At 54.7% G+C, this 14,332-nt stretch overlaps 1 pseudogene; it reads left to right on the top strand.

Annotated features, from left to right (window-relative positions):
• The first annotated feature begins 3,684 nt into the window (after positions 1-3,684).
• LOC123158251 (uncharacterized) lies at positions 3,685-4,931 on the top strand (annotated as a pseudogene).
• The last annotated feature ends 9,401 nt before the right edge of the window (positions 4,932-14,332 follow it).

Here is a 14,332-nt window from a genome sequence, read left to right as displayed (position 1 = left end):
CCTCGATCTTATTGCTCCTCGACTTCCGACAGCTACCGCGTGTGAAGATGTTGGCACATGTAGGTTTCGTGGCATAGCCTGCGAAGTCCCACATAATTCTGGCGCTAATCCGCGAGAGCAACTAATTAACGAGTGCTCTTTTGGGAGCCTCGCAATGATCAGCGCCATTTGACGCGCTCTCAGTCATTCGCCATGTGTCGCGCTCTGGGCTCTCCCTTCGGATTATTTTTTTCACACGCGTTTTCGGCTTTTAAAACGTTTTTTTCTAGTTTTTTTCGACCTTTTTGGTTTTTCACCGGTCTTCTCTAGCTTTTCGACCCAAAAAATTTCGAAAAAAATATTTTTACGCAAAAACGCGTTTTCTTTTTCTTTTCCTTTCGCGAGAGGCACGGCTTTGCTTCTGCGAGAGGCACGGTTTTGCTTTCGCGAGAGTCACGGCTGTGCCTCTCAGAAACGAAAAAAATGTGTTTTCTGTTTTCTTTCTTTCGCGAGAATCACGGTTTTGCTTCCGGAAGAGGCACGGTTGTGCTTTCGCGAGAGTCACGGCCGTGCCTCCTATGAAACGAAAAAAAACATGTTTTTCCTTTTTTCTTCTTTCGCAAGTCACGGTTTTGCTTTCGCGAGAGGCACACGTATGATTTCGTCAGAGGCACGGGCGTGTCTATTTCGGAAAGGGAAAAAACCCGTGCTCCCAGTTCGGTTTTTTCGTCCGGTTTTTTTCGTGAAAAAATGTTCGTCAAAACCTATCAACATAGGATCTAGTTTTGAAGATCTCGACGCGAGAAATCCATCACCGAAAGCAGTTCGAGATTTGGACGCACGGTTTAAGAGATGAAACGTTTTGAATAAATGGATCTATGAAAAAAAATAAAAACTTCCAGGTTGCGGCAAGTGGCGCACATGCAGCGCGCCACTTCTCGCAACCTGGAAAAGTTGAAGTGATCTTCGGAACGAGTACTCCTGATTTCGCTAATCCGCGGGTGTTCACGAACACGTTTTATTGGGCTTGAATGTCGGCGTCGCGGGCAGCCCAGGTCCACCTGCAGCCTCATGTTCAAGTTTTTAATTAAGGTGTTAAGTTTGAAAACAGTTTGAAAGAATTGGCAAAGTAAAAATTTTAGGGATCAAGTTATAGACGATCTGCTAGCTGAAATGTTTTAGGGAAATGGACCGGATAAGGGAAAGATTTTAGACTTTTAGGATATATGGTTTACCAAAGAGCCTTAATGGGTTATCGGGTATGCGGTGTTCTATGGCACCAAAACCGAATGTGTGATATCATGGGCTTATCTTTTTATTTTTCTCTCATGGGCTTCTCTCTTTTCTCAGATGTATAATTTTAAAAATCACTAAAACATGAAAAAAAACTGCCGGCTCTTAAAAAGTTGGAAACTTTTAGGTCATTTTGAGTTGTATTGAGATTTGCCTTGTGTGTTGGATAGCGGAAAACCAAATGGGAAGAAATTTTCATGGGGCAAGAGCTTAATTTACCGCGGGCGCAGCAGAAGGGAGATCTGCTCCAGGTTTTTTTTTTTGCGATGGAGCTCCAGGTTCTTTCTTCCTCTTCTTTCCTTTGCTTTGTTTTTTTCTGTTTTGGATCTGATGTTTCTTCCATGGTGGCGCTGTCTAGGGGTCTCGGGAGTGAGAAAGAAGAAATGGACGTCCTAGGGGTGCGCTATTGTGAGCTGGCTGCCAATGGGTTAACGGGTTCAGCCCGTTTTAGTGAGCTTCCTTCTTTTTCCACAAAAAGTACAGAGAGAACAGAGAGCGTACAAGTCAGTGGAAAGAAAGAGCGCAGAAAATTATGTTGGGTTTCATCTACTGACCCTAAATTTGGGTCAGTCGATTATGTTTCTTCCGTCACTGTTTTTGTCCTTTAGAGCAACTTCAACCGGGCAATCCATTTCATCCGCCCACATCTGTTTGAGTCGTCACGGACAAAAATATCAGCCCAACGCGCCGACCCATTCCCTAAAACCGTCTGCTTCGCGTCCGCGCGGACCCATTTCCGACACAAATTTGCACCTGAAATGCGTCGGCACGGACGCGGCGCGCATCCCTTGGTATTTGCCACGGTCTCACTTGACGGTCGCCCAACTACCATCCGTCGTCTAATTTATGACAGCCCACTAATCAGCCAATGGAAGTGTTGCTTTTAACCCACGTATGCCCGGGTGGGGGGGGGGGGGGGGGGTGGCTTATCCACTTCCGTCCATATCTGGCCCCCACCACCCCCTCCGTGGCGACAACCCAATCCCTAGCCATGGGGCTCTTCGGCAGTAGATCCAGCAGCGGCAAGGGCAAGGGCACCCCGGCGCCTCATCTTCCCGTGCTCCTCCTCCTCCGCCGCTGGCGCGTGCCCGCTGAGGTTGGCAGCGTCTGCACATCCCGGTGCAGCAAGCGTGGTGGCACTGGGAGTTCAGGTAGCTGCTGCCGTACCCGGATGTCACACTGCCACACCACTGGCACCTCGATCCGCAGCGGATCCCGGTGTCGGCAGTGCCCGGACACAGCGGGCGCACGACGAGGAGGTGTGCAGGCGCCGGGCGCAGCGGCGCATGCCCGAGTATGCCAAAGACTCTCCTAATTGGAAGGTCTGGTTCGCCCTCGAACATGAGGAGCAACGGCGGCTGTTGTGCAGCACCACCACGTCAACCCCCCGCCTCTCCCCGTCGTCAAGCCAGAGGAGGAGGAAGCCGAGGTAGCCGACCAGGCAGCGCTGGCGGAGGCCTTCGCCAACTCCATCGAGGAGGAGTGACGGAAGGCCGAAGCGGCAGCAGCGGAGGAGGCCGTGTACCAGGCAGAGATGGCGGAGGCCATGGCCCTCTCCGTAGCAGGCGACTGTGTGGTGCCGCCGTCGCCGCCGCGGCTAAACCTGATGACGCCTGCGCCCGAGCCGGCCGAGAGGTACGTCTGGACCGGCCAGGTGCAGGAGTTTGTCAGCGCATGCAGATGGAGCGGGAGGAAGAGGAGGAGCGCGCCCGTGTCGCCGCATTGCCTCCGCCGCAGTAGACGCCGGAGGAGGCAGCCCTGGCGGCCTATCAAGCCGCCTTCGGTTGGGTCGGGCCGCCTCCCGTCTTCATCAACCTCACCGGCGGCGATGACGACAGCAAGGGCAAGGGCAAGGTCGATGTCTAGGGTTGCGTGTGGGCGCCAATTTTTTTTTATGAATGTTTAATTAAGTTTAAGTGGAATTTGGTAGGCGGTTGACCGGCCAGCTATTGTAAATCAAGTTTCTATTTTTGTTATCTGTGTCACGTGTGATTCATTTTATTTTATTTTTCTTCGCGCGCAAATGGGTTCGCCTCCCGTTGGTCGCTAAAACCGACCGATATGAAAAAGCGGACGCACATGTCCGTTGGGCGATTCAAATGGACGAAAAGAAGACAAAGCATGTATCGGTTTGAATCGGCGCATTGGAGTTGCTCTTAGATCTGAAATGAATGGTGGATCGGAAATCGGCTGATGCAAAATTAGAAATCAGCCGACTAGTACCTAAACCAGTCTCTTTCGGTCCATTTTGAGTTGAACTGATATTTGCCTTGTGCGTTGGATAACGGAAAGTTGACCGACTTGAACTTGGATATATTCCTCCCAGAACTCAATTCGGAGTCGGCAAAAGATCAGTCAATATAATCACAAGACGGCAGCAGGCATGGCGCTTACATTAACACACCACGAGATCTCTCTAATTGAAGTCTAAAGTCTAAACCCTAATCCCTGAAGTCGATCGGGCATGGCGCTGCGGCCGCAGGCCGAGAGTTGGTTCAGGGACCTCAGGAGCGGCGAGTCCACGAGGTTTCCCTTGAGCGCCAGCCAGCAGGCGGTTGTCACCATCGCCGAGCTCGTCGACCGGGCGGCAGTCGGAGCTAGCCAGAGCGTGCGCGTGGCCGTACACGCCAACACCGGCGAGGAGATGGAGAGGTTCGTGCTGTCGGCAGACAGGCCCCTCGTGAGGCTGCGGTCCACGACGCTGATGAACCAGGAGTTCTCGCTGGACTCGCTGGACCGGGAGGCTGACTCCGCTGCCCACGCGGTCGTTCGGTTACACGGTGTCCTTTTTACAATGCCGCCTGAACCGGGGACGGCGGACGACGAGCTCGATATGCGCTGCCCCGGCGACGACGTGCTGGTACAGATGGAGTACGTCCCCGAGGGCCGGTTTCTTGGAGGCCCGGCGCCGTGGTTCGCCGCCGCGGGGTGCACGGCCGGCTGCATGCGGGTCGCCGCCGTGGAGGACCAAGAAGAAGCCTACGGCAAGCAGATCCTGGTGCTCTACCGCTACGCCCCTTTCTCGGCATCATCAGACGGCGAGGTAGCGCGAGGGAACACCAAGGCGCACCTGCTCCGGTTCATCGCCACCGGCGACCACACGGCGAGGTCGTTGGCGTGGGCCGGATCGTCTCTTGTCCGGCTGATATACCCCAGTGACTTCAGAGAGCAGCTCCAGGAGCTATGGTCGAGCCTGGCAGCGCAGGTGAGCGTGCTGCCGCGCGCCGCGCGCGTCGAGGTGTTCGTCGACGTCGGCATCCTCCGGAGGTCGGACTGTAGGCCAGAGCGCGTGGAGCGGATGCGCGCCGCACTGGAGCGTATGGCGGAGAAGCCGTGGCCCGGGCGCTTCACAGGCATGGAATCTGCACCTGCCGGTGCCGATGCGGTGCGGCCATTACAAAGACGAAGCCAATGTTGAAGACGAAGCCGCCATCGACGACACACACGCCGGAGAACGGCCAGCGAAGCGAAGGAGGGTCGTCGCCGCCGGGGAGGATTGCGCCATCTGCTTGCAGCTGCTCAAGGGCGACGACCTCGCCGCGTGGCCCGGGTGCGGCAAGCCCCACGTCTTCCATGGCGCTTGTTTGGAGCGCGTCCTCGTGGAGAGCAAGACGTGCCCTATGTGCAGGCACAAGCTATACATCGAACCCAAACTCTAAGCAAATTGGCTTGAGGTTCGACAAGTTGCAGCACAAATGTGCGACTATCTGTTCTTCAGAAATTATTTATTTTGCTGAAGGATAGCATTCTTTTGTTAATTTCATGGTCAACTCATCCATGCATGAATCATGTCAACTGTATTTAATTTGAGTTAATCTCTGTAGCAACGCTGTTTGGGTCTAATGAAAGTGAAAATTGCTTGTTTAATTATGTAATTATATGCACAAACAATTTTGGGGAAATTCATATGCTTCAATTGAACTTCCATATACAAGTATTAGTTCTAGATGAAAAACTCTACACAAACAAAACTGGAAGTGGAAAAAATAATTATATTAACTTAGAGCATTTTCAGCAGCCGCCCAACGCGCGGCGCGTTAAAAAAGCATATGCAGCACGCCGAATGCCTGTTTTGGCGCGGCACCGAGCGATGGCTCCAGCGGCCGCTGTAAACTTTAGCGCGCGTGAGTAGGTCCAGCAGGCGCTGCAAAAATACTGCACACGCTCTCGCACAAACAACATATGCACTCCGGACTAATATAAAAAAACATATACATAGATTAAAAATAAATAAAAAAATGATACATAGATATTTCACAATGCGTACTTAGTTCATCATAGCATAGATAGATAAAAAAACTAGTCCAACACGATAAAAACTACTACGCTGCAACTAGATAAAAACTACGCTACAACTAGAACCTACTATGAGTCGTCATCATCATTCTCGCTGGTGTCGTCCGAGGTAGAGAGCCACGCGTCCTCCCAACGAGGATCGTCTGAGTCGAAGAACTGACTCCCCGCCTACGTTAACGAGATCACACTGCGCCTCCGCGAGTGCCTTCCGCCGACGCCTGTCCGCCCGCTCCGCGCGGCGCCTTGCCGTCCTCTCCGCCCGGAAGGCGTTTTCGTTGGCGACGTCCTGCGAGTAGCACCGGCGCCACTCTGCCATGGCTCGCTCATCCTCCTCAGCGATGAGGAGGCGGCGCTGCCGCCGACGGTGTTTCTCACGGTCCTGGTCTGTTATAAGAAGAGGCGGAGGGGTGACGGCCTGCGCCTGCTCGCGCGTCCAGACATCATGGAAGTTCATCTGCGCGCGAGGCCTCTGGAGGCGCCACGTCGCCGCGTCGTACGCGCGGGCGGCCTCTGTTGGGGAATGTAGTAATTAAAAAAAATTCCTACGCACACACAAGATCATGGTGATACATAGCAACGAGAGGGGAGAGTGTTGTCCACGTACCCTCGTACACCGAAAGCGGAAGCGTTAGCTCAACGCGGTTGATGTAGTCGTACGTCTTCACGATCCGACCGATCAAGTACCGAACCTCGAACTCCGATCCAGCCGAGCTTTGAGGGAGAGTTCCGTCAGCACGACGGCGTGGTGACGATGATGATGTTCTACCGACGCAGGACTTCACCTAAGCACTGCTATTATCGAGGTGGATTGTGGTGGAGGGGGGCACCGCACACGGCTAAGAGATCCAAGGGATCAATTGTTGTGTCTAGAGATGCCCCCTGCCCCCTTATATAAAGGAGCAATGGGGGAGGTCGGCCAGCCTTGGGGCGCACCAAGGAGGGGAGGAGTCCTCCTCCTAGTAGGAGTAGGATTCCCCTCTTTCCTTGTCCAACTAGGAAAAGGAAGGGGGAAGGAAGGAGTGGAAAAGGAGAAGGAAAGGGGCGGCGCGCCCCCCTCCCTAGTCCAATTCGGACCCCCTATAGGGAGGGGGCGCACCTGCCCCTTGTGGGCTGCCTTCCCTCTTCCCTATGGCCCATGTAGGCCCAATAGTCCCCCGGGGGTTTTCGATAACCCTCCGGCACTCCGATAAATATCCGAATCACTCGGAACCTTTCCGATGTCCGAATATAGTCGTCCAATATATCAATCTTTATGTCTCGACCATTTCGATACTCCTCATCATGTCCCCAATCTCATCCGGGACTCTGAACTACCTTCAGTACATCAAAACACATAAGCTCATAATATAACCATCATCAAACTTTAAGCGTGCGGACCCTACGGGTTCGAGAACTATGTAGACATGACCGAGACTCATCTCCGGTCAATAACCAATAGTGGAACCTGGATGCTCATATTGGCTCCCACATATTCTACGAAGATCTTTATCGGTCAAACCGCATAACAACATACGTTGTTCGCTTTGTCATCGGTATGTTACTTGCCCGAGATTCGATCGTCGGTATCTCAATACCTAGTTCAATATCGTTACCGGCAAGTCTCTTTACTCGTTATGTAATGCATCATCCCACAACTAACTCATTAGTTACATTGCTTGCAAGGCTTATAGTGATGTGCATTACCGAGAGGGCCCAGAGATACCTCTCCGACAATCAGAGTGACAAATCCTAATCTCGAAATACGCCAACTCAACATGTACCTTCGGAGACACCTATAGAGCTCCTTTATAATCACCCAGTTACGTTGTGACGTTTGGTAGCACAGAAAGTGTTCCTCTGGTAAACGGGAGTTGCATAATCTCATAGTCATAGGAACATGTATAAGTCATGAAGAAAGCAATAGCAACATACTAAATGATCAAGTGCTAAGCTAACAGAATGGGTCAAGTCAATCACATCATTCTCCAATTATGTGATCCCGTTAATCAGATGACAACTCATGTCTATGGCTAGGAAACTTAACCATCTTTGATTCAATGAGCTAGTCAAGTAGAGGCATACTAGTGACACTTTGTTTGTCTATGTATTCACACATGTACTAAGTTTCCGGTTAATACAATTCTAGCATGAATAATAAACATTTATCATGAAATAAGGAAATAAATAATAACTTTATTATTGCCTCTAGGGCATATTTCCTTCAGTCTCCCACTTGCACTAGAGTCAATAATCTAGTTCACATCATCATGTGATTTAACACAAATATTCATATCTGTATATGATTAACACCCATAGTTCACATCGTCGTGTGACCAACACCCAAAGGGTTTAATAGAGTCAATAATCTAGTTCACATCGCTATGTGATTAACACCCAAAGAGTATTAAGGTATGATTATGTTTTGCTCGTGAGAGAAGTTTAGTCAACGGGTCTGTCACATTCAGAACCATATGTATTTTGCAAATATTCTGTGTCTTCAATGCTCTGGACGGAGCTACTCTTGGCGAATATGGGGTTCCGGCAAAACCCTTAAGGTTTGAACTCTAGGGTGCGCACGAAGATCTTCCCCCTACCGATCCACGTCCCAACGCCTCGCTGTGAATCTAAGCTACTCGATGAACAACACAAGGGACGCAAGGTTTATACTAGTTCGGGCCACCGTTGTGGTGTAATACCCTACTCTAGTTTGTGGTGTGGTGGATTGCCTCAGGGGCTGATGATGAACAATACAGAGGAGGAACAGCCTCGCGAGAGGTGTTCTTGAGCTGGTGCGGTGTTCTACTTGGGTGGATCTCTCTAGGCTCTAGATGAAGTGATCTCTGGATCCGATGATCTCTCTACAGTGATAGCTATCTCTATTTCTAGAGGCCCTGGTCCTCTTCCCAAATATTGAGCGGGAAGGGAGCCAACAACGACCATTTTGAAGGGGAACAACTAGTACAAGTTATCCTAACTAAAGTTGGTCTTCGACTGCCAAAGGCACTGGCGATGACGCCGTCTTGGGCTCCACCGTGACCTCCATCCTGCCGCTCTGCTGGCCTTGGTCTCGTTGCACCGATATGGTAACCTTTGCTTGATGCCTCGATACTCCGCGCCTGCGCTTGCTCCCTTTGCACCAAAGAGGAAACGAGGATACCGCGCAGGCTGGCACTCGCCTGGCGCCCGCCTGGTCTCGATCGTCATGGCTTGCGTCACGAGCACCTCACGAGGTACCCCTGCCTTGATCTCTCTGCCGCCTCGTGAGCCTGCCTAGTGAGGCCGTCCCTGAGGAAGCCTTGCGTCGTCTGCCCCACAAGGCTTGGCCCCTCGCGAGGGTCTTGAGCTTGAGTTGATGATGACGGGCCGTACTGGGCCGCCCCTTGAGCCACGCCGCAGGCCGCAGGCAGGCAAGTCTGGGGACCCCTGTTCCCACGACACCGACAGTAGCCCCCGGGCCCAAGGCGCGCTTGGACTTGGCTGAGCAGCTAAGCGAAAGGGTAAGTGCGGAGCGCCGCGGGTCCTAACTGCCCGCGGCCTTGGTCGCCGCGTGGCAGTTGATTGGACGTGGGCGTCTCCGCTTCCCCATGCTGCCTCGGCAACTGCCTGATTTGATGAGTCCCTGCATGCAAAATGGGTCATGATTACCTGCGATCATGGAGGCCGACGGTTGGCCTCCTCTGTACTATAAATGTGGAGGGGTGCGAGCCCCTGTTGCTCATCTCCCCTTTCCCCGCCCGCTTCTTCTTCCTCCTTCCTCTAGCCGCTCGCCATGCCCCATGGCACCTACAAAGAGGCTCTCGGCCGCAGAGAAGGGGAAGGCTCACCAGGAAGGGTCTGGCTCTCCTCCGCCCAAGCGCGGCCGGGGTTTCCCCCGCAAGCGCCCCGCGACTCCTGCAGTGGCTCCTCGTGGTCGCAACGGTGGTCCTTCGCGTGGTGAAGGCCGCTCGATTGGCGGGGGAAGACGCGTCGTGGCCGCCCAGCCTCCCCATCCATGTTTTCACTCGGCAGAGGTGTTGCCGGAGTTTGTCGTGTGGTCGGCGGATCCGGCCGGCAACTGGCTCCAGCTTCCCCGCTTCTTCGCCTGCGAACTGCCAGCCGGTGCCCCTGGCGGGCTCTGGCTTCAGGCGGATGGCTGCTGCAGCAGAGCCTCCTGGGTCGCGGTGGAGATCTCCGTCGCCGGAAATTTGGCCCTGGCCCGCGGCTGGCAGACGTTTGCCAACGCGCGTGGCCTGGGCCAGCGGTGCACCCTGCACTTCAAGTTCGATGGCGACGCCACCCTCTATGTGAGGGTGTTCGGAGAAGATGGCCGCCGTGTCGGGTGCTGCCTTGAAGACGATGACGGCGACCGGGTGCTTGGCCTTGGCAATGGCCGTGACGAGGATGAAGGCGAGCCACTCCTGGCAGCGTCCGCAGCTCGCCAAGCTTCACGGCTCCCCCTTAGGTGACAGCTCCTCCAGCGGTGGCCGCGACCAGCCGCCGCACCGCCATGCCTGCTTCGAGGGTGGCAGCGGGTTAACCCGTCATCGCGCCTCGGGGAAGCGCGAGGAGGAGTCTGATTGAGCTTGGGAGGGCGGTGCGGATCCCTCCCCGCGAGTCAACACGGGGCGCGCTGCATTTATTTTGTTTTTCTCTTTTTCCCGCATTGAGAGGGAGAGAGAAGTATGGAGCCCCGCAGGGGCGTGCAAGACTATTACCCCTAATTACCATGTTATTTCTGCCATTCCCGTGCTATGTTATGGTGTTGCGGCTGTGTGCTTGTGCGTAGGAACAACTTAGCTTGGGGGGTTCGCTGTAGTTTTTGCCTCACGAGGTACCTGTCTGAGGCCTCGCCGGGCGTCTTGAGGCCTGCAAAAATTAGTCGGGAGGATAGCTTTCGAACCTTTGTCGCGAGGGTGACCGGCTTAGGTCCTGCGTTTGCGTCGCGATGCCCGTGGGGCATGGACCGGGAGGGGTGCTCCCGCTGTAAACTTGAGTGAGGAAGCCTCATGAAATTAGGCAAGAAGGTGCTCACGAGGGCGCCCGTGCAGCCCCCTCGCGAGGCTTGCAAAAGAGAGAACGAGTTAGGCAAAAAACAAAGACAGAGAATCATGGGCAGGGGCCGACAAACAACACTAGAAGCAACTCCAATAGTGTTTCGGACAAGGGTAAACAAGCCAATTGCGGAAAGCAAATGAAAAGCCGCGTCCGGCACCTAGTCTAGTCTTTGACGTATTCTCACCAGCGCGGAGCTAAGTGCTGCCACTGGGCGTGGGCGGGAGCCCCTGAGTCCCAAGGGCGGCACTCTGGAGACTCCGGGGCGTGTACAGCCCCAACTCATTATTACGTGAGAGTGTCATGGGCGGCGAGCTTCACAGGCATTGGCCTTCTTAACAGGCACCGGGCGTTTTCTTGGGGCGGTGAGCTTCATAGGCACTGGGCCTTCTTTACAGGCACTAGGCCCTTCTTCACAGGCGCCGGGCCTTCTTTACAGGCAATGGGTCTTACTTCAAGGGTAGAATCTCCGGAGGTGCTGAATGTTCCACGCGTTCGGAATGGGCACCCCTTCCTGGGTCTCCAAGTGCGTGGCGCTAGGTCTGGAAACATGAACAACCTTGAACGGGCCCTCCCACATGGGCGAGGTCTTGTGTAGCCCTTCCCTGGAGACACCCGTCTGAGCACGAGGTCACCTACCTCGAGAGTCCTGGGGCGGATGTTGCGGCAGTGGTACCGCCGCAGCGCCTGCTGGTATCTTGCTGCTCGTAGCGCGGCCTCCTGATGGTGTTCCTCCCCCAGCACGAGATCCATCCCCCGCATGGCGTCCTGCTACGCTTCGTCAAACGCCAGGACCCACGCGGAGCAACGCCTTACCTCGTGAGGGAGGACCGCCTCTGCTCCATAGACGAGGAAGAATGGGGTTTCGCCGGTCGACTTGGTGGCGGTAGTGCGGATGGACCATAGCACGGACTGGAGCTCGTCGTACTAGCCCCTGCCGCAGGTCTCCAGCTTCTTCTTGAAGATCCTGGTTTTGAGGCCTTTCAGGACCTCTGTGTTGGCGCATTCAGCCTGGCCGTTGCTCCGAGGGTGTGCCACCGAAGCATAGCATATCTGCGTTCCAAGGTTAGCACAATATGTTTTAAAGAGATTGCTGGTGAACTGCGAACCGTTGTCGGTGATGATGCGATTAGGCACCCCGAATTGGCTCATGAGGCCCTTGGTGAACTTGACTGCGGAGCCAGCTGGGATGGTGCAGACAGCTTCCACCTCCGCCCACTTGGTGAACTTGTCAACGACGATGTAGAGGTAGCGATAGCCCCCTGGCGCCCAAGGAAATGGGCCCAAAATGTCCAACCCCCAAACTGCGAATGTCCATGAGAGTGGAATGGTCTGCAGGCCCTGAGCTGGCTGATGAATCTGCTTGGCATGGAATTGACAGGCTTCACAAGCCTTCACCAGCTCGATTGCGTCGTTGAGTGCTGTAGGCCAATAAAACCCGCTCCGAAACGCCTTGCCGGTGAGGGTCTCTGATGACGAGTGGTGCCCACAGTCTGTGCCGTCAATGTCTGTCAACAACTCCTTCCCCTGTTCCCTGGAGATGCAACGCAGGGAAACACCGTTTGGCCGCTTCCGGTAGAGCTCCCCATCTTGGTTGCAGTAGGCCGTGGTCTGCCAGGCCACGCGTTCCGCGTCCTCTTCTTTCCCTGGCAAAGTCCTTTGCATCAGGTAATCCTTGAGCTCCGCCATCCAGCATCCTTCATGAGGCTCCAGCGCCAGGAGCAAGCGTGCTCCTGAGGTTGGACCATAGGCCGGAGCTCCTGAGGCAGGCGATTGGGGGAGTTCCTCCCGAGGTTGCGTTATGCTTGATAGTGACAGTGCTGCCGAGGGCTTGAAGAGTCGTTCCTCGAAAATGCCAGGCTCGTGAGGCAGCCGCCTCGATGCCCTCTTGGCGATGTCATCAGCCTCTTGGTTGGTGCCACGAGGCACATGCTGCAGCTCCAGCCCCAAAAACTGCTTTTCCATCTTGCGCACCTCTGCAAGATACGCCTCCATGTGCTCATCCTTGGGCTCGTATACTTTGTTGGAGAAGTTGACGAGGAGCTGTGAGTCACCCTTGATGATGAGGCGCTTCACCCCCAGTGCAACCGCGGCCTTTAAGCCTGCTATGAGGCCCTCGTATTCTGCTATGTTGTTGGAAACCTTTTCGCCCTGCTGGAAACAGAGCTGCACGGCGTAATAGAGCTTGTCCTGAATGGGGGATATAAGCACTGCGCCGGCCCCTGCACCATGTCGCGAAAATGCTCCATCGAAGTGCATAACTCAGCCATCTGGTGCCTTGCTTCCCGGGGAAAGCGACCGATCTTCGCCTGCCTCGAGCCCTGGCGCCTCTGTCCATTCTGCCACAAAATCTGCAAGTGCGACTCCTTTGACGACTCTGGTCGTGCTGAATTCTAACTGAAATACTTGCAGCTCGATGTTCCATTCAGCGACCCTTCCAGCAGAGTTGGGACTCCTGAGCACCCTCTCCAATGGGTAGGCTGAGACGACCTTGATGGAGTGACCTTGGAAGTAGTGCCGCAGCTTCCAAGACGCCACCAATAGCGCGAGCAAGAGCTTTTGGGGCATGGGGTACCGCGCCCTTGCATCCCGCAGCACCATGCTAACGAAATACACATGATGCTCGACGAGGGTGGGCGCGCCGACGAAGCCCGCACCCTCCGGAGAGTTGAGCGCCTCCTGAGACGTTAGAGCCCCCGGCTCCTGACTGCTTGGTGAGGTCCCCTCAGCCCCGGAGCCGTCTTCCTGTTGAGGCTGGTCCCCATCTTCCGAGGCCGTGGCCCTCGCGAGGCCTTCCTGGCCTTGAGCTGCCGCGGTCGGGGTTGCGGCCGATGCGGCCTTGACCCGGCGCTCCTCCTGAACCGCCACCAGAGCTGCGTTGGCGGAGTAGGGTGTGGCGGCGAGGTAGAGCACCAAGGGCTCCTGAGGGCGTGGAGCCACCATCACCGGAGGGCTGGTCAGGTACTTCTTGAGATCTTGGAACGCTTCATCAGCCTCTTGAGTCCATTCGAATGGGTCGTTCTTCTTCATCAGCTTGAAGAAGGGCAGGGCACGCTCCCCCAGCTTGGAGATGAAGCTCCCTAAGATAGTTACTCGCCCAGTGAGCTTTTGCATTTCCCTGAGGGTGTGCAGCGGACTCATGTCTTCAATTGCCTTGACCTTCTCTGGGTTAGCCTCGATCCCTCTGTGGGACACGAGGAAGCCCAGAAGCTTGCTAGAAGGAACTCCGAACACGCATTTCTCCGGGTTGAGCCGCAGGTCCACTTCACGAAGGCTCGCAAAAGTTTCTTCCAGGTCCTGTATCAGGGTCTTTGCCTCCCGAGACTTCACCACAATGTCATCGACATACGCCTCGGCGTTTCTCCTAAGCTACCGGCCCAAGGCGATATGCATCAGTCGCTGAAAGGTTGCGCCCGCATTGCGCAACCCGAACGGCATGCAAGTATAGCAGTACACCCCGCACGGGGTCAGGAAGACCATCTTCTCCATGTCTTCTATCGCCATCTTGATTTGGTGATAGCCCAAGAAGGCATCCAGGAAGCACAATAGGTCGCACTCAGCGGTGGAGTCGACGATTTGGTCGATGCGGGGGAGCGGGAATGGATCTTGAGGACAGGCCTTGTTGAGGTTGGTGAAGTCGACGCACATGCGCTCCTTTCCTCCCTTCTTCGGCACAACAACAGGGTTCGCCGACCATTCAGGATAGCGAACCTCGCGAATGACACCCGCAGCTTCCAGCTGGCGGGTTTCTTGG

The sequence above is a fragment of the Triticum aestivum genome, chromosome 7B (genome assembly GCF_018294505.1).
Source record: "Triticum aestivum cultivar Chinese Spring chromosome 7B, IWGSC CS RefSeq v2.1, whole genome shotgun sequence".
Classification (NCBI taxonomy): domain Eukaryota; kingdom Viridiplantae; phylum Streptophyta; class Magnoliopsida; order Poales; family Poaceae; genus Triticum; species Triticum aestivum.
The sequence above is the reverse complement of the archived record's forward strand: the minus strand, read 5'-3'. Positions and strand labels throughout refer to the sequence as shown.